This window comes from Cavia porcellus, unplaced genomic scaffold (genome assembly GCF_034190915.1).
Source record: "Cavia porcellus strain 051 isolate PalLab524CR breed Dunkin Hartley unplaced genomic scaffold, mCavPor4.1 scaffold_12, whole genome shotgun sequence".
Taxonomy (NCBI): domain Eukaryota; kingdom Metazoa; phylum Chordata; class Mammalia; order Rodentia; family Caviidae; genus Cavia; species Cavia porcellus.
The window spans coordinates 48379319-48404068 of NW_026947495.1; the positions used below are offsets into that span (position 1 = coordinate 48379319).

The following is a 24750-nucleotide window of genomic DNA, read 5'->3' on the forward strand; positions in this document are numbered from 1 at the left end:
GTTTGTAAACATTTAGCTGTTACTATGAACAATTTCAAGTCAAATTTCCAAATCTACCTTTAAAAAGCATTTTATCAGTGCCTCTTTACTGTACTTACATTTTATTCTGTTCACAATTACGGACTTGTATAAATTTGTCTAACAATTTGTAAAGTTATAGGAATATAAATCATGTTTGTATAATCTTAACATTTCTTACATTTACAGAGCCTTAGGGGTTCTTTGTCCAAAACAGTTGCTTACTAAGTATTTGTTGAACAAAATGGCAATATGTATTCATTTATTTACATACCATAAATTAATACAACCTATTAGAACAGAAGTATGGCAAGAAAAACAGTAACATAAGTTGTAAAATTCTGATATTCAAGTTAGTATTCTATCATATCTAAGAATGATCACAGATTTTGCACTTCAAAGAAAATAAGTCAACAAAAATACTTGTGCTTCATTAATTACAAGGTCATATCAGTACTTTCAATTTAAACTCAGAACTATAAGATTTTTATTATATCATATCAAGTTTTATACCTATAGCCCTTGCTTTTTAACCTGCCAAAAATCTCAGTTCTTGATCCTTTAAGTACTCACTTTAGTCTTACTCATTTGATTTAGTAAAACTAACAGCAGCTTCAGAAGCAACAGTAGCACAACAAATATATATTTTTTTCTGATTCACAGACTATAGTTCATCAGAGTATTATTAATCCTTGCTGGTCAGGAGCCTGAAGCAGCAGGATGACTCCGATCGAGGCCAGACTGTGCAATTTAACAAGATCCTGTCTGAAACTAAGGAAAAAAAATAAGTCTGGGAAGGTAACTGAGTGGTGGAACAGTTGCCTAGCATGTATGAGATTATGGGTTCAATCCTCAATAGCATTCCAACCCTGAGAAAAGTTATTTTAAATAGTTTTTCTCTGTGTGGCCAGACCTTCAACTACATGCAAACTCAGGTGTGCTCATTAAACTGTATTACAATGCTCAAGGATAGCATTCTCCTGGACAGTAGAGAATTTGATAAATTAAAAATCAATGTATGAATAGAAATATATAAATCGGGACTGTCAAATAGGGTTGTCATTAATCATATGTATAAAATGTAATTAAAACAGTAAAATTTAAGTGTCAAACTAGTTACATTTCAGGTGTTCAATAGTTATCATACCACCATCCTGAAAATTTTACTGAACAGTACTGATCTAAATGATAGTTCTATTCTAAACTATTCTCCCAGACACTGAAATCTTGCTTAGTGAGGAAGCCTGTTGCATACTGATTAACTAGACTGTTAACATTTTTAAGCATGAGTTGGCAGCTTTCGGGCAGCTGTGGCATGATTTATGTATAAGTAATGAGCTGAGTCAGCAGTTGACCCTATGAAGAAACTGAAACTGTTGAAATAGTGTATGTTTTCTTCACTAGGTGTTTTACCATTACCAAAGCATTGAGAATTTCATTAAATGAACTGGAGATTATTCTAGGTAAAGTTTAGCTTATTTACAAACTACTGAATTAGATTACTTAGAAGAAAATCTCAAATAACTTTCATTACATCTTTGATCATTTCTCAAATGTTTCCATCAAAATATTCCTAGCATAAATCATAGATGGTTTGTTCGATTTGAAACACTATCACTCTAGTTATTATTGGTAAAAAAAATCATAAAAATATACTCCATATTTCAACACACTTAAAGAGAATGAATTTAACAGGAAAAAAGTAGAAAAAGGAAGAGTTACAGGACCTTTCACTATGCTGATGACAGTCTGTATAGAGAGAGTCTTCAAGAGTTAAAAGTAGCCAAAGTCTTGGTATTCCACACACGTTTATACTAGTAGAACTTTTACCAGAATTCCAAAAGAACGTTCTTACTGTATGGGCAAAGCAAAGAAATACACAGGAAACACTGGCTAAAATATTAAGCCCTTTCTGTTTATTGAAAAGTTTAGTACCAGGTGTGACAATATGTTAAAACTCGTGCTAAGTATCATGAAATTCACACAGGACAATGACAAAAATGTAAAATATTCTGAGTTGGGGCTGGGGATTTAGCTCAGCGGCGTAAGCGCCTGCCTTCCAAGCCTGTGGTCGTGAGTTCGATCTCTGTTACCGGTAAAAATACTATATATATATATTCTGAGTCATTGCTAAAGAAATTTTTAAAACATTCATCTATTTGGCTTCCCAGTAATGTATGACTTTAAAGGGAAGAATGGAAAGATTTAGAAATTCTTAAATGGTATCAGCTGCTATGTTATAATGATTACATATATGCTACTGCCAGCAAATGATTACTACTATATATACACAAACATACTAATACATATCTATGTATCTCCACACATATACAAAGGCAACTACAGTAGTAGAATTTAAGCTTATGTTCATAGTGCCCAATATCTATCATAAATAACTGTATGAAATTCTTAGAATTCTTCTAGAGCTAAGAAGCATATATTTTTAAACTGCAGCCTATGGCAAAAAAGAGGGTAATATTAAATAAGCACTTTGGATGTCACTTAAATACTAGTCTTTTTCTCTGTATACTCAAGATAAGAATACATTTTTTAAAAAGTTATTTTATTCACTACAAATGATATCAATTATACAACATTAACTATTTATGAAAACATCAGATGTTCATTTTTTCAGAAAGCATTTATTAACCTTGAAACATGCTAGCTCCTTAGGATAATAAGTCATCTCATAGGTATATGTAGTAGGTTGGAGCAATCGTGGGAGCTTAATGAAAACTGAATTAAACAGATTCTTACATTCAAGGGATTGAGCTATGTGTCTGTCACATTGGTACCAGCTGTTGGAAGATGGTCTAGATTTAAGAAACAGGGTGGTCCTTTGGGGAGGAGGGTCACATACATAAATAGACAAATAGAAATTAGAGGCAAATAAGCAATGAAAAGAGAGTACACTTATTCTTTATTAATGACAAGGAATATCTATGTTAAAATATACATATTTTCTTATAATAAAAAATGTAAACATATAATATGAAAAAAAGTGCTAAAAAGTCATTTAGAATCCAATATTAAATATAGGCTAATAATTGTTTCAGGTTACTTATTATAAAATTTATTTTCTAAAAATTGCACTTATTATTCACCTATTTTTAATTTCAATATCCAGAGACCACATTGTAATATCTTATATTGCAGCAAAGAGAAACAAAGAATATGCAAAAAGAATTATATTAATGGTATTGAAATTACTGAAGTTTAAAGACAATGAAAAATGTGAGAATTCTGATAAAATTTCAAGGAAAATTAAATTACTGGTCTATTATTTATGCCTTAACAATTATTGAGAATTTACAACAAAACGATACGCTGGCTTAATTGCTAGAATATAAAAATGAGGATTGCAGTCATTATCTAATAATTCTCATTTTTAAACTTTCTTTTTTTCCATTTCATATTATGCTCACTAAAATTCAATCCAAATCTAAATTAGTATCACTTGGGGTTTTCTCCCCCTCTGGGAAGTAGAGACTTCACTTTCCTAAATTCAAACAGAATTTTTGAAATACAAAGGAAAATAAGTCCACGTCCTCATATACAACATATAATGTCTTGAACATGTGTTAGGTACTGTGTAAATTATGTTTTACTGCTACTGTTTTGTTTGAGAGATCTGAAGGTTTTCATTTACTCTCTAACCATCGTAAGCCAAATGATGTATGTGAGACATGAGATAGTTTAAAAGATTGGAGTAGAGGAAGGAAAAAGAGGAGTAGAGGAAGCAAGATGGTAGTCAGAAGAGAGGTGGATAGATTGATCAAAGATTTTGAAGAGAAGCAGCATCAGAAAAAAAGACCTTTGCCTTGATGTCAGCTTTAAATGATGTTAGTTTTTATGAAATTACAGTTACATTCTTCACTCCATCCAGGAAGATCCATGATGACCCATTATGTTTTCTCTATTAGTTATGCTTCCTATTTACTTATAGTCCAGCTAACTCACCAGGTAGAATTTGTTGCAAACAGAATTCTTAACAATGGGTCAAAGCTAGCTGAAACATAAAAATTAGGGATGAGACCCTGCGGTAGAGCACCTACTTAGTATGCACAAAGCACTGGGCTCAATCCCCAGCAAAATCCCACCCTTAAACACACAAATTTGTCTTATAGACATGACCCAAGGAAACAATGGCTAGCCATAAATCAGCTATAAATCTGTGTGTTACTGCCTCTAAAAGATGCTATGATCTAATCAGATTTTTTCTAACAGTGACATTTTAACTGATAGAAACAGAAAAAATGTTGTTGTCCATCTGGGAGATCACTGAAACCGTAGGTGTAAGAATATCCAGGTTTAAGAAAAATGGATTGAAAAAAATGATGGCAGAGCATATGCACAGAGAAGCTGAGTGTTCCTGAGAAAGAGATGACTAGAGAGTATTGCTCATCTAAGGCTCTTTTCCTTAGACCCGCCTTTGTGACTTCCTTATATTTTCTTGATACTTTTTTTGTAATATTTCAATGCTTACCCTTTTATTTGTGTTTTTGTGAGTTACTGTGTTGGCAATCTGCAGAGGAGATGAGAAAATTTCTTAACAAATATCATGTTTTCTTGTCATTATTGTTCATATTATTTATACTGCTGAGACATATTTTGTTTTTCCTTCCCAAAATTCGAATACTATTTTTCTTTAGACTAAAGAGTCACTACCCATAAAACTATTTCAGACTAATTCTAGGTCACAACTTCTCATCTTAGAATTATAGAGTCCATAAGATTCTACACAGGAAGGTAACTACACTGACATTTTATTGCTCTGCATTTGTTTTATGAATTCACTTAATTGTTCAATACATAGCCAATATATCCACCCAGTTTCTGAATCAGTAAAATTGTATTAATCACACTTACTTCAAAGAGCTACTATAAAAATAAGACCTAGCACACTCCTTACTAGATATTTTGTTCTTAATGTGTTTGCTCAGGAAAATACAGAATAGAAAATATTGCTTCTCTCAACCTAAAAATAAAAAGATAGAAAAACAATTCAATAAAAGTCAATATTATTTCTTCCATAAGTTAAATGTAAAATGCCAAAAAGATTTTCAATTCCAAGCAAATTTCTTTCCCAAGGAAGGCTGAATGCAAGAATATATTAGGTTTGTGATATGGTTAGGATCTAAAATGTTTACCAAAAGTCTCATGTTCATAGGTGGGACTTTGGGAGGATGATCAGATAATGGGGGAGATATACTGGTTAGTGAATTGTTCATAGCTGACTATGCCATTTGGAGATGAGAACTGGTTAGAAGAGGCAAACTACTGAGGATGTGACCAGGGAAGGTGTACTCTTATTTCTGGTTGTATCCTTCCCTTTCCATTTTCTGGCTGCTGTAGGACGAATAGTTTTCCTCTGCCAATCCCTTTTATCATTCCATTTGTGCCTTGGAACTGACTATGAACTGAGCCCACTGAAACTGTGAGCCAAAATGAACTTCTTTAAACTGCAGATGTCAGGTATTTTATCCTATCCACTGAAAAGTTAATCTGGCCCTCAAAAGAGTATTATCTTTATTGCAGTTTTAGGTAATACTATGACCTGAAATTTTTAGGTAACAGTGACTTTTTTAGTTTTACATATTCAAATATCAAAACTATTTTTTTCCAAAAAGTTAATACATACTTCTATAACCTTCATTATTCAAAAATTCATTGTTTAGATTTTAACTTTCCATTTTTCAGTAATTTAGGAATCTAGTCCTTTTCTAATTGACATTGCAATCTCTACATATCCACTCACAACTGTAACAAATATTTCAGCCAGGTACTGTGGCACACTCCTGTAACTCCAACACCCAGTAGGTGGAGGCAGGAGACTCACCATGAATTCAAGGGCAATGAGGGCTACAGGGCTACATAGTGAGTTCAAGGCCAGCGTGAATTGCACAGTGAGACCCTACCTGAAAAAACCAAACTAAACAAATAGTTCAATTATCCTCTTAAGTATAATAGTTAAATTATGTATTCACTTATCCCCATCAAATATGCTCCATTCAGTTTCCTCATAATTTTCATTATTTTCTGAACTACAAATATGTATTCATGTTTTAATATATGGACATGCCTACAGATTATTATATCTTAGTTTTCATTTAGAAGAGTCAAGAGCCTCTGTGACAATGATCAGAGCAAAAATTATAAGCCCTAAATTTACATTCCAAACATGTTTTAACATGACCTACATTAAAAAAATTAAAACTTTTTGAAAGTTAAACATGATATAATGAATACAAATATGCACCTAATGTTTTGAATACTTCTGCAAAGTAAAATAAAGTACCAATTCAATTAAAAAAAATCATTCTACAAAGGAATGTTAGGAAAATAAGCAATAATTTTGTAAATATCCTTTATAAAAACCTCAATTGAAATTATTACAGTGTAATGGCTGAAATATATTGTTTACCTACAAGGACTTCAGAACTGTCAGTAGTTTACATGCTTATCTAAACTCTCCAAATGTTCAAAAATTAAGACTTCGATTTTCTCAGTGAATTAAACATAATGATTACTACAAAACCCAGCAATTCTTTCTGTAATTCAATTTCCTACACTTGGTTACATGTCAAAGAGAAATGAAAACATGTTTATTCAAAAACTTTTGCATGAATATTTATTGCAGTTTTTGTAATAGCCAAAAAGTAGAAATACTGTAACTCAAATGGCCATCAATTGATAACTAAATAAATGAAATGTATTACATGCATAGAATAAAATATTACTTGGGAAAAAAAGAAGTGAAGAATTGATGTGCACTACAATAGGGAAATACTCTGAAAATACTACTAAGTAGAAAAAATCAATCACAAATGACTACATGTTGCATGATTCCATTTATGTGCCCTATTCAGAAAAGCCCAATCTACAGAGATCAAAATGTAGATTAGTGGTTGCCCTGAGTAAGTTGTGGGGAAAGGACAATGATTTCTAATGGGTACTGGGCAACTTCGGTAATGATCAAATGTTGTGTTTGATTTGTGGTGATGATTGCACAAACTACTGAATACACTTAAATCTGAACTGTGTATTTTAAATGAGCAAATCATACAGTGTGACTGTATGATATTTAAGTTACATCTCCAGAAAGTACAAATAATTTTAAAACTTAAAAATCAGTACTTGGATATCTCTCTGATAAAATATTTGACTTGAATTCTTTATTAATTCCTGATGCTAGACTGTATACAAGGGTGGATATAGAATGTCCCTTGTATGATTTTCCATATGTTATATAATGAGATAATAAGACAGGAAGTCAAGTCACTTACAAAACTCTCTCAGGCATTCTTCTTTTTAATCTTTCACTTCCATAATGTGTTTTTTCTTAAACTCAATAAATCCTTATTAATTCAGCTTGAGGATTAGCAAATTTGTCCAACATCGTAACTAAGTACTTGCCAGACTTGTTCTGTACTAACATTCCGATGGTAACGTGATTTTTCCAGATTAATAACAGAAGAAATTAATACAGATAAATAAGCCTGAGATTGTAAACCACAAAAATCATTCATTCCTTTTTGCTGATTCTGCTCTCTAAACATCTTTTCTTTATTCCTTCCGTCACCTACTGAGAATATTGCAACAATCTGATTTCTGTCTGCTTCTCTTTCCTCAAATCTTCCTCTGTGCAGCCAACAGTAATTATGTTTTATTTATTTAGTAATTATTTATATATATTTTTTTATTTAGTAATTATTTATTTTAAAACATATATGTTTTATTTAGTAATTATATATATATATATATATATATATATATATATATTGCTGTTGTTGTTGTTGTTGTTGTTCCAGGAACTGAACTCACGACTGCACACTTGCAAGGCAGGGGCTGATGCTGCTTAGCTAAATCCCCAGCCCTCCTTTTAATATAAAAGTCTGACACTACCAACTCCTATTTATAATCTTTCATTATTGCTATATCATTTATAAGATAAAATTCCAGGACCCTCTTAATAGGCGTCCTCTATGGTCAGGTCTCCTACTCTCTTCTCATATATTAGATGACTAAACTTTCAGCCATTCCTAAATGCCATATATTACTGTCTCCTCTGTATCCATATGATCTGTTTGGTACAGGATGTTCACACTCTTTTAAATATCCTTGTTTTATTCCCTGCCAAAATCCTACCCGTATCTAGGCCTCATCTCATGTAACACCTCTTGTGGGAAACCAGTCTGACTCACAAGTAAGTGCTGGGCAATCCTTTCTTGTTGCATTTGTATATTTTCTAATTAAAACATTTATTATACTACATGGCAATATTCTTTTTGATATCTGGCTTCCTACCACATTGTGAGATCCTTGAGAAGCAGGGACGAATTCTTTTTTAGAGCTTTACAGCCTATAAAAATCTTAATAAAAATCTTCAATGAAAATGCATAATAGTAAAATTTATTTGGATATTCCAATTTTTTAAACAGTACATATATCTTAATTTTATCCTAAAGTAAATCTTGAGATAGTTGTGTTTTTTTACTCCAGTTTTACAGATGAGGAATTTTTAAGTTCATGTTCATGTAGTAGTGTTGCTGAGATAGCAAAGATGACTCACTAATGGGAGCAGCTGGCTCCACTGCTCAGGTGATCACCTAAATGAGGGCTTGCTGAGCCCTGTAGTGGCCACATGACTCACAGCACTTGTAATTTTGCTCAGTTAAAAGAAAAGCTTCATCACTGCTCTGATAAAATACTGGAAAATGACCATAAATTCTTAAAAACTGGTGATGGGGGCATCACCGACACGGCTGCAGACAACCCATATGTGTTGAGAGCTCTGTTGGCTCTCATTTCCTGGGTCATTTTGCAATCCATGTTATAAGACAGAAAGTTGCTGTGGGTATTATTGAAGCAGTGGACCAGAAGGCTGCAGAAGCTGGCAAGGTCACCAACTCTACCAAAAGCTCAAAAGATTAAATGAATATTACCCCTAACAGCACACACTCTGATATTAATTAGTGGGAGGACTGTCTCAGAAGTCTTCATCACAAATGGCCATGTAAGTGTAATGGTAAAAGGCTGATTAATAATAATCATGCATCATAAAACCTTCAGAAGGGAAAGAGACTATCTTGTGGGCCATTTGATTATCTGTGGAAGGCTTATTATTTTTAAAATCAGTATAGTAAGTTGATCAAAAACCTATCACAGAATTTGGAGGCCCAATAATATAAAATTTAATGAGAAAAAAATTGGCCCTCTAGGCCTTCCCATGTCCTTTGTCTATTACTTCAAATTCAACAACAAACACTAAGGAATCTGTAAGATATAAAATTAGATATGTGCTTCCCAGTCATGACTATTGCATTTTTCTTTGATTATATTTTCTTCTCATTCCTATCAACTTTTCATTATTTCTTATTTTTCTGATCTCATGTTTCCATTTACTGTTTTTATGATGTTGGCTTCCCTTATAACTCTTTTGACACTCTGAGTCAGGGGTGGCAAACCTATGGAATGCAAACCGTGGCAGACTATTTATGTCATTAAAAGTTCTGAAAGGTTCACCATCTGAGCTCTAACCTAACTTCAGTGTTTCTCACTGCTTTGTTGAGCCTACTCATATACTTCTTAAGGATAGTTTAGTCTTAATTCTGTACTTCCAAGTCTTTCATCTTTTAACCAAATCCCACTATCATAATAGTAAAAAAGATTACTTCATATATATGTTGAAGCAATCTTTACTCTGCCATTAATATCAGTTCACCCAGTATAACTCATTTTGGACTTCTGTAATTTTGTTCTATGAAACAACAAATTTATCACTGGTTATGTTATCCATGAAAAGAATGAATTTCTTTTAGTTAATTATATACAATGTAAGTAAATGTATAATAACAACAGACATAATAAACAATCCCATATCATCTTCCTATCCCCAAATGAAAAAGCAATATAACTAGAATGAAAAGAGCACTGAGAATAAGAAAGCCTGGATTTCATTTCCAGATATGGTACTAATGAGCAGCATCTGACACTGGGCAATTTATTTAACATCTCTGAACCTAAGTTTTCTGCTATCCATGTGACTATACTTCATAAAATACTGTGTATCAACAATACTTCTGAAATCCTTCCTCTACAAGTTTAGTCCACAATTTTCAAATATACTATCAGGTCACTTCCTCTACTAGTTTTTTCTTGGTCATATCATTAAATATTATCACTGTATCACTATCAGTAGTTCTCCTTAGAACTTATTACTAAAATACTTTATATTTTTACTTATTTTTATTAATTATTGTCTGTCTCCCCTCAGTGGACTATCAACTACTTCTTCTATCATTTACTTCATCTTCAGAGGCCTAAAACAATCCTGGCACACATATATATATATATATATATATATATATATATATATATATATTATATATTCAATGATTATTTGTTGGACGAAAGTGTGAAATAAATGAATAGACATCAACAAAGACCGAAAATTTGGAAACTATTCCAATTCCAAAAAGTCATTAACTTAAGAAAGCTAATCAGAAAATCTCTTCAAAAAGTTTCCACAATTACTCAACTAGTCAAATTTCCACAACAAAATAAACCAAATGTCTATACTTTGTTTTTTTCATTTTTTTTATTTTAAAGAGATTAAGATAAAAGAAGACATAACAAAGCAGATCAGAACAATTTAAGCAACACAGTATTTCATCACAAGACAACTCAATGTAACAGTAGCTACCTTAATGTCTCTTTCCTTGAAATAGTTGAGCATAACTTCATACACAATAGTATCAAACATAACAAAATAGTATAAAACCATTAAAGAGAATGAAAGTATTACAGGACATTCAGAACCAAATAACAGAAAATGAACAATGGGTACTATATTATCCCATTGTCCATAAAAATTTGTTTATACTACCACACATGATAAAATCCAATAAGATACTACATGGTAGAACCAATGGAAACAGAAGAACAAAAGTATGGTAGGACTTCAAAGCAAGATAAATGTCTATACTTTGTTTTAACCCTTACTAAGTAAACTATAGGTAGAATAAGCTAAAGTAATAATCTTGATTAGTACATTTTTATACTATCACTCAATAAGCCTGATTGCCAAATACATCACACAAATCCTGATAACAGATGTTGCCATTCAAGCCTCTTCTAGTTTTAATAAACTGCTGAAACCTTAAATTTTAACTAGCCATTCAAGTGATTCCTCTGGGCCACTAAACTGGTTTTCCACTTTTACACCATAGTTACCAAATTAAGGCAGAAAGTTAAGACTATGTTGGTTACCTAATCTTATTGTACTAAAAACAGTAAAATATCCTCAATGTTACATGTAGTTTATGAATTTCATACTCATATTGAACACCCTTGTCTTAAGACATATAGTGAAGTGACATAAAGACAAGCTTTACAGAGCTTACACTGTTAAGATAATTTTCATATACATATAAAATATTATACACAAAAACATAAAAGCTTAAGTCCAGAACTTTCCTCTATCAAAATTTCTGTAGAATCAATTTGGTTGTCTGGTTCAATCTGCACATATACACATAAACTATATTTTAAACAAAAGTGCAGAAAGCAATTACCTTTCAAAATGTGCCTTTCTAGATAAAGCTTAATTTACAAAGTTACATATTTATTACACACTGTAATCACAATCAATTCATTTTAAATCTTAATGGGCAAGGAATAACATTATGAAAATGACTTAGATAATATTGTTAGATAAAATAAGTCCACTACAAAGAGCGAGTCATAAACTTAAGAGAAAATCTGACTAATTAAAACCCTAATTGAGTCTAGTGAAGCAAAGGCTTCACTAGAAATAGATAAGAAACTGAAAAAAAAAATCTAATTGTCCATCAAGTAAGGAATGAGTAAAGAAAATGTGGTACATAAATACAATGAAATATTTTTCAGCTGTAAAAAAGAATGAAATATCATTTGCAACAATATAGATGGAAACAGAGACCACTGCATTATGTAAAATAAATCACGTACAGAAAGATGAGTACAGCGCCATCTTAGCTATATGCAAAATCTAAAAACAGTGATTTCATAGAAGTTGAGAGTAGAGTTATGATTACAAGAGGCTGAGGAGAGTGGACAGATGGGAGGAATGGGAACCCATTGCTCAATAATATTAAGTTACACTTAGAAGCAAAAAGTTCTGGTATGCTATTCCATCACAATACTGTTCACAGTATTGAACAGCTCAAAAACATAGAAAAAAAGGACCTTGAAAGTTTTTACCACAAGAAATGCTACATGTTCGAGTAGATAGATACATTTATCTGGTTTACATACCCACACATATCATATGTACAATTTTTTCTGTGTATCAGTTTAAAAAGGATTACATACCTATAATCCTAGCACTTAGGAGGCTGAGGCAGGAGGATCGTCTTAAGTTCAAGGCCAACCTGGACTACATGGCAATATCTTCTCTTAGAAAAAAGAAAAAAAATCCAGCATAGTGGCTTCACCTAGTAATGTTTTCAAATATTTACTGATTAGGTAAGAGCTGTTGCAATAAGGTACAATATTAAAGTTTTAATAAGGAAGATTTAAAAAGGAGGACTATGTTGTTTGTAACTGAAAGTTCAAATGTTCTAAAATACACTCCATATTTAATTTCTCAAGTTGGCCATCACACACACACACACACACACACACACACACACACACACATATATACACACTCAAATCACCAGAGTTTATCAAATTCCTTGAAATGAAAGCTGGGGTTGGTATTTTCTTATCTATTTTGATCATAGTAACTCCTTACTTGTTGCCAGATCAAGCACTTCCAAAACAAAAACTATTTCATTCAATTATTTAATTTCTATTCAGTTGGTTATTAAAATATTTAGTCCATTGTAATTCTTTGCTCAGTAGATTACTGAAGTTTTGCTTTTAACCAAGTAAAAGTTTATTCCCTAAAATTTCTCTAAGTCTAACCTTGGTAACCATATTCTCAGTTCCCAATCAGATACAGAAAAACTCAATAAACTCAAATCCATGTAGGCAATTTACCTTAGGTGTTTGTGGTATTCTCCCCTTCCCCCCAAAAAAGATTCTATGAGTTATTTGTGTCCATTTTTTCAAAGCTGCTTCTTATTTCAATCTCCCTGGACATCAAATAGTCTCATGTATACTCCTTGATGAGAAATATAAAGAAAAGTTCTAATTAATCTTTTTTCAGAAATTATTGATATCCTAAACAACACTGTCATCAAAATGACCCTTTATATCTTAGTATTGTCTAGTTTTATACTATTGCCACAAGTACAATTCATTATTGTTTGGATTTGTGATCTCTCTTAGAGAAATTTGTAAAAATTTCATATTCCAATATTGCTCCCCATTTCCTGGACCCCTATGATCTACCAAGCCAGTGCATATGCCCTGCCTTTTGGTTTAGTGTTCCCTTACATAGAAGCAGTCCCTTGCTTTCCTATGACAAGAGATAAATGTTTTTCTCCTAAGTCATACTGCATTCTAGAATTTATATTCTTAAAGAATTATCACAAACATGGCAACTGAAACTTCTGTAGTTTTTTTCTCAGATATATATAATACAAAGGGTCAACAAAAAATAAATATTTTAAAAATAGAAGGAAATACAATTAAATGAATTGTGAAACCATCCACACCAATTCTTTAATAACCGAGTTTGTAGAGAATGAGAAATCCAAATACAGTAACCATGTATGACCATTATGGATAAAATGTTACAGCAAAATTGGGTTACCTATAGCCAGAAAGTTTGTTTCTTAAAATGCAACTTTAAGGAGTAGCTTGTTCTATATACACATTCCACAATGTTTGTTTACTTAAATAATTTACTAAAGATTACAATGACTTTAAAATATATTTGAGAGGGGCTGGGGATTTAGCTCAGCGGAATAAGCACCTGCCTTGCAAGCAGGCAGTCGTGAGTTCGAGCCCTGGTACCAACAAAAAAGACAAAAAAAAAAAAAAATATATATATATATATATATATATATATATATATATATATATTTGAGAGAAGTCTTTAGGGTATGGTAATAAAACATTTTAGGAAAAGGAATATGAAGGATGAATAAAATATTTTGTTCTTTTGAAAAAAGTGTAAAATTGACAAATGTATCAAAATACAATTAAAGTCTTACACGAACAGAAATATAAAGGCTAAGAAGTTTATTCCCATTCTTATAACGCATGCTTTCAAATGAGCTTTTAGATGCACACTCCTTTAATCTGCAGCAAGGTTTTATGTTCTTTGTTTTAACTGGAAGTTTTTATATGTAAAATATAGCTTTATAAAAATATTTCTTAACTGCAGTTTGAATGAGCTGTTCTTACGTATATGTTCAAAACATGTCATGAATGTAATCATTATTAACTCACATAAAGAAATAACTACATTTTTACCTACAGGCAAACTTTTGAAGTTTTTCACAAATAGCACTGTTACCTCCACAGAAAACCTGCTTCAAGAACAGCTATACTTATATCCCCTCCTGAAGTAGTACTTAAGCTCATTTTTTCAACAAAAATATCCCCTGACATCTAGGGATTATTACTTTCTTAGTCAGAAACATGACTATTTAGCAAGCTCATCTGCCCACAAAAGTCAAAAAAGGGAAGAAAAAAAAAGGTCTCTGAGTTGATAATACACAAATTAGAACTCATTAACTAGAAAGTCCTTACATATTTAATATCTGAGGTTTTATAATTTACACATGATTATAAGCAGTTTGAATTGTGACTACCAGTCACAGCCTATCAGAAAAAGGAATGAGGATGCTGATAGCAGCTGTAATTTTTAAAGAGATCAAGACAAAAGAGGACATAACAAAGCAGATCAGAACAGAACAATGTAAGCAACACAGTATTTCACCAGACAACCCATAATTAACAGTAACTAGCATAATGTCTGTTTCTTTGAAATAGTTGAGCATAACTTCATATGCGATAGTATCAAACATAACAAAATAGTATAAAACCATTCAAGAGGATGAAAGTATTACAGGGCATTCAGAACCAAGCAACAGAACGAACAATGGCTCCTATATTGTCTCATTTTCCATAGAAAATTTATTTATACTATTACACATAATAAAATCCAGTAAGATACAATATGATAGAATTAATGGAAACAGAAGAACAAAAGCATGGTAAGACTTCAGAGTAAGATAATATTAAATCACCACTGGCTATTATAATGTCTTGTTTTCTTCAAAATATAAACTATCTTTTTAGCTAGGTCCAATTCATTCTTCATTCTCATTTTGGATCATCCTCTCTTTTGTAAAGCCTTCTTACATCTCTACTTACATATCTACTAGACACTTCACATCTGGAAATAAAGTCCTGATTCTCCACCCCTATCCTAAACCAGTTCCACCTGCAATCCTTCTCTACCTCATACTTGGTGGCAACATCCTCATTTTAGTTGCTCAAACAAAAACCTTAATCTATTCTTTTTTTTAATCTATCTTACATCCACTCTATTAAGAGATCTTTTTAGTTTTATCTGAAAAACACTAGAACTTAACTTCCACCAAACCACTACCTTCTCTCACTTAAATTACTGTAAGAGCTTTCTAATTTGCCCATGCCTCCATATAATCCATTATCAACACAGCTAATGGAAGAATCTTGTAAGTCTTTCAAGTGCTCCTGCAAGTCCATAAAGTGGCCCTATATGACCCTCTCATCCATTACCTGCAAAAGTACCTTCTCCACTCTCACTCCAGTTTCAGTGGCCAGCACTCATTTTCTAGGACATTATCAGTCATGCTCTTAACCCATGTTCTCTGCCTGAAGGGTGCTTCCAAAAAGGTATCCACAAAGCTAACTTCTTTGGTCTTTGTTCAATATTATCTTCTGTGTGAGTCCTTCTTCAGTCCCTGACACTTTATCACCATAAACTTTTATTGATTTATTTATTTGGTTGTTGTTGCTTTTTTGAGACAGAATCTTGCTATGTAATTCAGGTTTGCCTTGATCTCACTACGTAATCCAGGCTGGCCTCCAATTTGTGATTCTCTTGCCTCAGTTTCTCAGATGCTAGGATTACAGGCATGTGCCACCATACCCAGCTCCACTGTTTACTTTTTGTCCCATTTCTTGTCCCTTTTTTCATAACATGTATCACCTTCTAACATACTGAATACTTATTATCAATGTTTATCTCTACCTCTAATCTAATGCACATTCCACAAAGTAGCGACCTTTGAAAGTTTTATTTACTGATATTTGCCATGTCTCTAGAACACACAAAATTTACAAATTAAATATGTAAATAAAAAAATATACAAAATAGCTCTCCTTTATTCTGCCTTTAGCACTGTACACTTACACATACTGTATCAGCTACCACATCATAATATAATAGTCTTTTAATTTTCTGCCTCTTCTTACATTGCAGGATTTTCCCTTTTGGTTCTGGAAACTGAATACGAAGCCTTTGCATTTAACTACATACCAAGCCCTTTTTAAATATTTCTATTTTGAAACAAGGTCTCATTAAGTCACTAAATTGCTCAACCTGGGCTCAAACTGATGATCATCCTGCTTCAGAATCCCAGTGTACAATTTTTGGAGAAAAGAAATTTGGTTTTACTTTTTAGTGTGTTATTCCCTGTACTTCCTTACTGTGCCTGATACTCAGGAAGCATTCTCTAATATTTAATATATTAATGAAAAACAAAGCCACTTGAATCAAAGGTGTAAAACTTTACTATCTTCAAAATAATTACAATGCTTAAATATGTAAGACTGAAGGCTGACTCTGGATTCTAGATTCTTTTAGTGTTTTTAGTCTCTTACTGTCATTTAACTGCTAGAAATCTTTGATTAGATTATTTCAATTCGGGGCTGGGGATTTAGCTCAGCGGCATAAGCGCCTGCCTTGTAAGTGTGTGGTCATGAGTTCGATCCCTGGTACCGATAAAAACTAAAAAGAGAAAAAAAAAAATTAAAAAAAAAAGGATTATTTCAATTCTTCACAACTATTTCATTATCAACAATATGGAAGTAACAATGATACTTGTACTGATGTGATTATCATGAATACTAAATATAGTCTTAGTCCAGAGATTTGCACATAGCATTTAATAAATGACATTCATTACTTACTACAAATTAAAATAGAAACACTATAAAAGTTTTAATTTGACCACTTAATTCAGTACACATATTTATAATCTCTTTAGGATATACCACGAATTTATATTAAAAATTACTAGTTACCTAAAATAATCTTGGTAAGCATTTTGCAAAAGAAAGTACCTTAATTCTCTCAATAAGAAGCATTCTATTACATTATTGAGAATACTTTAAAGTATTTTTAGATATTAAATTCTAAAATCCATCTTCAGGATATTTTTAAAACATTTTCTCATATAACCACAATTAAACATGTGCTATATAGAACACTTATATTACCTGGCCTATACTATATACATTTACATTTACTTCTGAACAATCTTATTTTCAGAAATAAGACTTCTGAGAAAAAGTTAAATAATTTTAATTATATTTGTGACTTTTTACTGAATTACCCCAAGCTTTCTAATTCTCATTTTAGTCATGTATACAACAATATGTATATTCCTTAGGTAACATAATATTAAAGGTTGGGCAAACAGAGTTCTGTTCAAATTAAAGGGCCAATGTAACACTTTATTTTAAAGCTATAAAATTTTTCTATCATTTCTATCTACTATGACTGCCAGTGTTTTCTATGTGCAGAGTCAGTTCTCCATTTTATAAAACACTCATGAAGTTCATTTTCCTTATAGTTTCTTCTGCCATAAAGAAAACACAAACATATACATTTTACCTAAACACTCATATGGATAGTAGACAAGAAAACAGAGACGTAAGCAGTTTAAATGATTGTCCCAAGGCATGACTGTCAGCTTTAGGATTAAAACTAAGAAGGTCATTATTTCCTTTTCATATTCTGAATACTTAACATTTATATCACAAGAATCTTTTAACTCATCTAGGAACAATAATTTAATAATTAAAATAATTATTAACATATGCACAGAATTATAAAATTTTTTAAATTAGAGTTCATCTATTTGACTCTGAAAAATAAGTCTGATTTACTAAAGTTATTTTTAAAATTGTGCTGAGACCAAAAAATTGGCAGCTTAATATAATTTATCATTTCAATATCTTTAGATAAAGATAAATCCTTTAAACAAAATCTCCAGCAAGTGTATGAGATGGTTGCATTTCAGATACCAACCAGAAATACTTTTGCATATAAAAAAAATCCTCCAAACTTAAAACAGTAGTTTCTTCTTTAATTGTAAACTTCAACTTCAGGATATATTTATAAGACATTTATCAATGAAAAAACAATAATTAAAAAGTAAAGAAAACACCAAATACTCTTACATTTACAGAAGAGAAAAGCATACAGTATAACATTAGCAGCTTACTGTGGAGAGTGGGTTTAATCAGGAAGTAGCCATTATCCTTTCGATTCAGAGCAGTGACAGCACTCCAAAACAACAAGCCGTGATATTTTTCAGTTAAAAGCCATGAAAGAATACCCACTATTGTGTCCTAGCTTTGCTGACCCCAAAGGTCACCATATGTCTTTTATCAAAAGCTATAATGAAAGCATAATCCAAGTTAGCATTTACAATGCTCTATTTGTTTAAACACCTAAAATCTACCTAACACAACCCCTCTCTCTCTGTTACTCACAAAACATGGCTGTCTTATTCAGAGATTAGCAATTATTGTAATGAGATACTGTCGGAGAGGGTCAAATAGTACTTCCTGCAGTTTACACATCTTGATTTCCTGGTAAACAAACTGAAAGGCAGGTGGAGCACTTAGATCACCAGTAAATGAATGCTCACGTGACAAAACTAAGCCAGGTAAGGCTGCCGGCTCAAGAGGGCTCAAGTAATCATTCTTTCTGTAATTTTATTAACATCAAAATTAACAAAGGGAGAAATTCTTTCTTTTTTTTAAAGGAGGCTTTATTCCTGAGAAACACAAACTCACAGTTTAAAGAAGGAAGGCTTGAAAACTGATACAGTTTAAGCAGGCTTCAAAGATTACTTTCAGAAAATAAACTGTACAAACAAGACAATGCTAACATTTTTTTAAAAAGTAAAGATATTTGTTCAAAATTCTGGTAAAGAAAAGTCTAAATTTCAATTGCTTCAAGAAAGTAGATAAAAAAAGGTCTGAGTCTTAATAAAAGACTAAGATTAAAATTGTTAAGGCATAACTGCAAAATAACTACTTCAGAATTTTATGGAGAATTTAATCTTTGAAAACAATCCTATGAATCATTTTACATAAGTTGAAGTTATACCCTACAATATTTCAAGGTTGTATTTCTAAAAGAAAATATAATTTAAAATATATACTTAACTGTGAGCATTTAAAAAATTGTTAACTTGAAAATTAAGTCTCCTCAGCCTTAGTTTCCCTTCCCCCAAGTTGCTCCTGTTTTGCTTTCTGAAATTGCTAATATAGGGGAATCAGAGTTAATTTACAGTAATTAAGCAAATAAAACAAAAAACCTAACTCCATCAAAATGATAGTCACTACTATAAAATATCTAGATTTTTGTAGATCTATAAAACTTGTTTATCTTAAAAGTTCTATGTTTATTTCAAAGATCATGCATTTATGTCCTATTAGGAACATAGTATAATTTAAATTTAATGCAAAGAGCTTTTAAAGACATTTTACTATGGTGTAATCATATCAAAATATTAAAACCATATTGCTTAAATTACGCTTGCTCAGTTCGCAGAATAAAGTTCTAATGTTCTGAACGCAGTAAAACAGAATGACAATAAAATCAATAACAGCAAAAAAGAAAACCCAAGCAGGTAAGACTATGCCAAGGATACAGAATTTCACTACAAACACCTAATGGTATTTCAAAGTAGCATGTATTCAATATTGAATCACATTAACATAAGTCCCCTAATATTATTAATCACACCTTTACTACAATACACATGAAATACAGTGGATTTTCAGAAAAGAATGATTAAGGAGTGAAAAGTTCCAGATAAATTTCCTAGTTAAACTAAATAATTTCAATATTCAGTTACCTAGGATATAAAACATACCCCTTATTGGAAAATTTCAAATGTAATTTCTACACATAGGTAGCCGTGACTATGTCATTATCTGAATTACTACAAAGATCCACAAGTATCTTTGTTTTCCATGCTGGTTCATTTATAGAATGGATAAAGAGAAATGTAAAGAGATAGAAAATATAAATCTGGTATTTCATTACAGGTGGCTTTTATTGACAGTCAAGTTTTCATATCAAGAATTTATAGTTCAGTCAAAAGGGAAGGGTAATATATATTATACACTATGAGTTAGACTCACTTTTTGAGCTGCTAAATGAGGAAAAGGCAACTTTTGCTCCTCTAGGGTATATTTCTGCCATACTTATCTCAGTCAGGCAATCTTCTATAGAACACATTCAACACAACAGACTGTAACTAGTGATTCTAGCTAAGCAAACATCTTCAGGAAGGATTCCTCTGCTTCTTGGCAAGTTTATGAAATCAGAGATATTACTCCACCAATACTTAAAAATATGTGCAACATGAAGCAAGCTGGCAGGGGAAGGGACAAGAGGAAGAAAAAGTTTCTACTTTTATTTGTTAGCTTTTAGTTTCAATACATATTTTTTTATATTTCACATTATCCCAACATAGTTCAAAATGGCTTATGCAATTAGGACTAGTAGAACAGAATTTTTAAAAATATAAATTAATATGAATAAAAAGGGGGTATAGAAAAAGTAGGAAATTAGTAAGAATAAAATTAAGAGATCAGCAAGGGGAAAAAATGAAACAAAGTTGAAACAGAAAAACCTGTTGTAAGATCCTGCATAAATTACAATGTGGGTGGTTCATCTTTGAGCTACCTAGTAGTCAAAGGAAAGTGGGTACAAGATCAAATTACAAAATTCTCTTTCTTCATATGATGTTATTTTACAAAAAGTTCCAAAGCCTTTAGTAGAACTCAGAAAAGAAATTTCTTTTATACTTCTCAATAATGCAAAACTGGACAGACAATATGATAGTTTTCTCTTCATTGTTACTAAAATCAGCATAAAAATTTCATGTGACAATTTCTTTTAACATTTCCACAGTGCAAGCTATAGTCATATTGTAACGAAAGACTTCCTGGAGACTAAGCCAGAAATTCTGCAATTTTTTTTTTGTATCTGGGTGTTTTAATCATACACTAACAATTCCCAGGATCTTCTGCTTAATCCACATCCATTTTCACATCCCAAATTTTGATTCCATTTTCTAAATTTAGGGTCTTCTATATAAGTATACACAAAAGGCACACAGAGAATAAATGGTTCCAGAGCAGGCAAAGAGAAGATACTAATACACAAGCTCAGATACTTAAATGGGCTTCTCTTTTACTAAAAAGAGTTCCTCTTTCATTGGTGAGTTACGATCTTGCACAATTTACCAACTGCCTGGGAAACCAATATATGATGAATTTTATTCCTTCTCAGTTTGGCATATGTAACTAGGGTAGAGAAATCTGACTTTGTCTTCACCTTCATTTTGTACCAATTGACATTCTCATTCACGTATCTTAGACCATTTTTTTGTTTGTGTTACTGTTGAAGGGGAAAGAGTAAAGTTAAGAGATTTTCTATATACCATTATATCACATAAGAAAAAACAAAGTCCACCATGGTAGCATGTCAACTGACATGTATCTGGATTGAGCACTAAAATTTTAAAATGTAAGTTAAATCTTCATTATAGTTGGATGGGTCTCCACTCTGCCTCCAAAAATGCTAAGTACTCTTATCTTCCAGATTATTTTTATGTCCTTTCTCATTGACTCCTGCATCTCATTTTCAGTTACTTCCAAGATGTTACCTTTCAGAGCCTATTTGGTATCATAAAATCTCTCTATATATAATTTATGTTGTAGCATTCTCTAATTATTTTAGGGTCTTCATTATGAGATCTGGGGATTCATTTTCTATATTATTACTTGTGAATAATAAAATGCTCAACATGTAGCAAACATTCTAAATACACATTAACTTAATATAAAGCATTAATAAATTGCTGGCTGGCCATGGTGCTATAAGCCTGTAATCCCAGATGTTTGGGAGGCTGAAGCAGGAAAATAATAAGTTCAAGGCCAGGCTGGGCAATTTATAGTCTTGGACCATAAGAAGAAAAGAGACGGAGGTGAACCTCACTGGTAGAACACTTGCGTGTACGAGTCCCTGGATTCAAACCTCAGTACTGAAATAAACTTCTGTATATATGTATAATAGCTCATTTGTTCAACATATCAGATTATTTATCAAGACTGTGTTATGTGAGCTAGAGGCCATTTTTTCAATTATTATCCATCATGATGTATACAATTTTCCAATTACCCATAATAATATATGGATGGTATAAAATCAACTTATATTTAACCAAACCTTGTTATTATTCTGTTTTCGAGCTTGCCAAAAGAACACCACCAAAAACCCAATTTTGTAAACTATTATCAGAACTGAAGTAACTAAAATTAAATCATAGCTGTATCCAATATAGTTTGATCCATATTGTAACTCGCTGTACAAGAATGACACATACTATGATATAACCATTAAATGAACTCTTTCAATGTGTAACCACTGAAATTGGTTATCTCTGAATTTCCTATCTCTGTCGCTAACATTTCCTAACTCAAATGTTAGAACTGTATAAATTGCCCAGTCTGGCTTTGAACTTATTATTTTCCTGTTTCATTATAGTTGGATGGGTCTCCCCTTGGCCACCCAAAATGCTAAGTACTCTTATTATATTCATTCAAAAAGTTAGAAAATAAATAAAACAGTAACAATAATAGCCTTGTAATTGTTTACTTCAGAAAACAAAATAGAAAACCTATTCATGGGGCTGGGTGTTTAGCCCAGCGGCATAAGCACCTGCCTTGGTCGTGAGTTTGATCCCCAGTACTGATAAAAATGAAAAAGACAAAAAAAAAAAAAAAAAAAAAAAAAGAAAACCTATTCATAATACAAATTAAAAAGGCATTTCAACAAATTTGACAATAAAAGGAAAGAATATAACTCAATTTTCTTTCTTTTCCTTAGAAAAAAATGATAAAAGCACATCAAAGACAGCTATAAATGTATATATTTTCAGTAACTGCAACATAATAGATACACAGAGTCTGTGAGAATACAATATTCATTCTGCTGCAGAAGAACAGACATTGCATAACAATGAGATTTGCTAATGAAATCAACCATCAAACTAAAATACATATGTATTAAACTAAGACCCCAGTGTCATGTTTTTTTTTTTTGCATCATTTGTTTTTTCTTTCATTTTTTTCTTGACCCTTTCAGTATTTTTATCCATTGGTTTTAAGAACTTATTGGTAAAGCAAAATGAAGCCTCAAATATTACAGAGTACTGCTTTTTATTCATCACATTTATTTTTAATGTAAATTCCAATTGTTCTGCTTCTATCAGCACTATTAATGTACCTTTAAAAAAAAATCAATGGATGCTAACAGAAGAAAAAGGAGGTATATTTCTATAGACAATTGCTGGGTCATATCCAAAGAACCTTTTTCAACATTTAACATAAATTCCATATGAAAACTTTAACTGTATGGTGGATGCTTATTTAATAAGGAACATGAAGATAATAATAAATACATTTTAAAGTCACTTTTATAATGATATAATTCCTTAGCATTTTCCATTAGACATTGTTAAATGAAGTTACATAGAGCCAATATTATGACTATTAACAGGAAAATGTTTCCAATGTTTTTACAGAAAATCACAATGTTTTCTGTTTTCCCCAAAATGTTTTCCCCAAAATGTTTTACTGTGTTGGTCTTCAAATGCTGATTATAAGTTTCCATTTATCAAAAATAAGTAATTCTGACAACTTTCTTAAAGATATGTGATTTTTATAATTTTCTTTATAAGCACAAAAGACTATGAACATTTTTAATATTATTTATCTTACAGATAAGTATTAATATCCCCCAGGATCAATTTATATCCCTTTGTGTACAAATTATTTAACCACATTGCTATCTGTCTTATTGGCTGTCCATTTACATAAATTATGTTTTTTTGTGTGTGGGTTTTTTTGGTACCAGGGCTCAAATTCATGACCTCATGCTTACCAGGTAGGTGCTTGAGCCACTGAGCTAAATCCCCAGCCCACAAATTATGCTTTCAATTTACTCATGCTACAGATAAAATTAACAATCTAATCTTTATGGTATATACTTACCACTAACATTATTATAATAGGTATAAGACAAAATTATAAAAAGCAGTACATACACCAAGTAAAATAGCCAAATTTGAATATAACATTGCTTCCTATTTTTATCATTAAAGTCTAACTGAAAACATGCTGCAAAAATAAAAGGAAAAATGAATTTTTCTTGTTAAAAAAGTAAACCAAACAATTAGACATCCCATATTAAACTGTCTGAGGTTTTTTTCACTGATGGTCTCTTATCCATTATGAGTAATAAAAATTTTGGGGCTGAATGTGGAGTCCTTTGCTCTAGTATATGAGTTTCTGGATTTGATCTCTAGCACAGCAAAATAAAATAATGAATGTCCTGAAAGATGATTTTAAGAATGGTATTGATTGTCCCCGACAATAATTAATCTATAAGCAATGTATTATCCTAAACACTATAAACTTGTGTTAAAA

General features: G+C 31.6%; 2 protein-coding genes across 25 annotated transcripts in view; one reads left to right on the forward strand and one right to left on the reverse strand.

The window, feature by feature from the left end:
- Baz2b (bromodomain adjacent to zinc finger domain 2B) overlaps positions 1–24750 on the reverse strand; it is a 277553-nt gene that overhangs the window by 150301 nt on the left and 102502 nt on the right. Inside the window, exons 1-2 of one of the 24 annotated variants that reach the window (XM_063259615.1) lie at positions 13045–13910; positions 12373–12494 (exon numbers count right to left, since the gene is read on the reverse strand). The exons of 21 other annotated variants lie outside the window; for them this stretch is intronic. The gene's annotated coding sequence lies outside the window, so the exon portion shown is untranslated. Of the gene's footprint in view, positions 1–12372; positions 12495–13044; positions 13911–18458; positions 23034–24750 lie in introns of those variants that run through there. 2 more of the 24 variants (XM_063259614.1, XM_013142403.3) reach the window with 2 other exon arrangements.
- The window catches only part of LOC134478239 (histone-lysine N-methyltransferase 2B-like), a 173760-nt gene that overhangs the window by 16716 nt on the left and 132294 nt on the right, over positions 1–24750 (forward strand). The gene's annotated exons all lie outside the window — the stretch shown is intronic.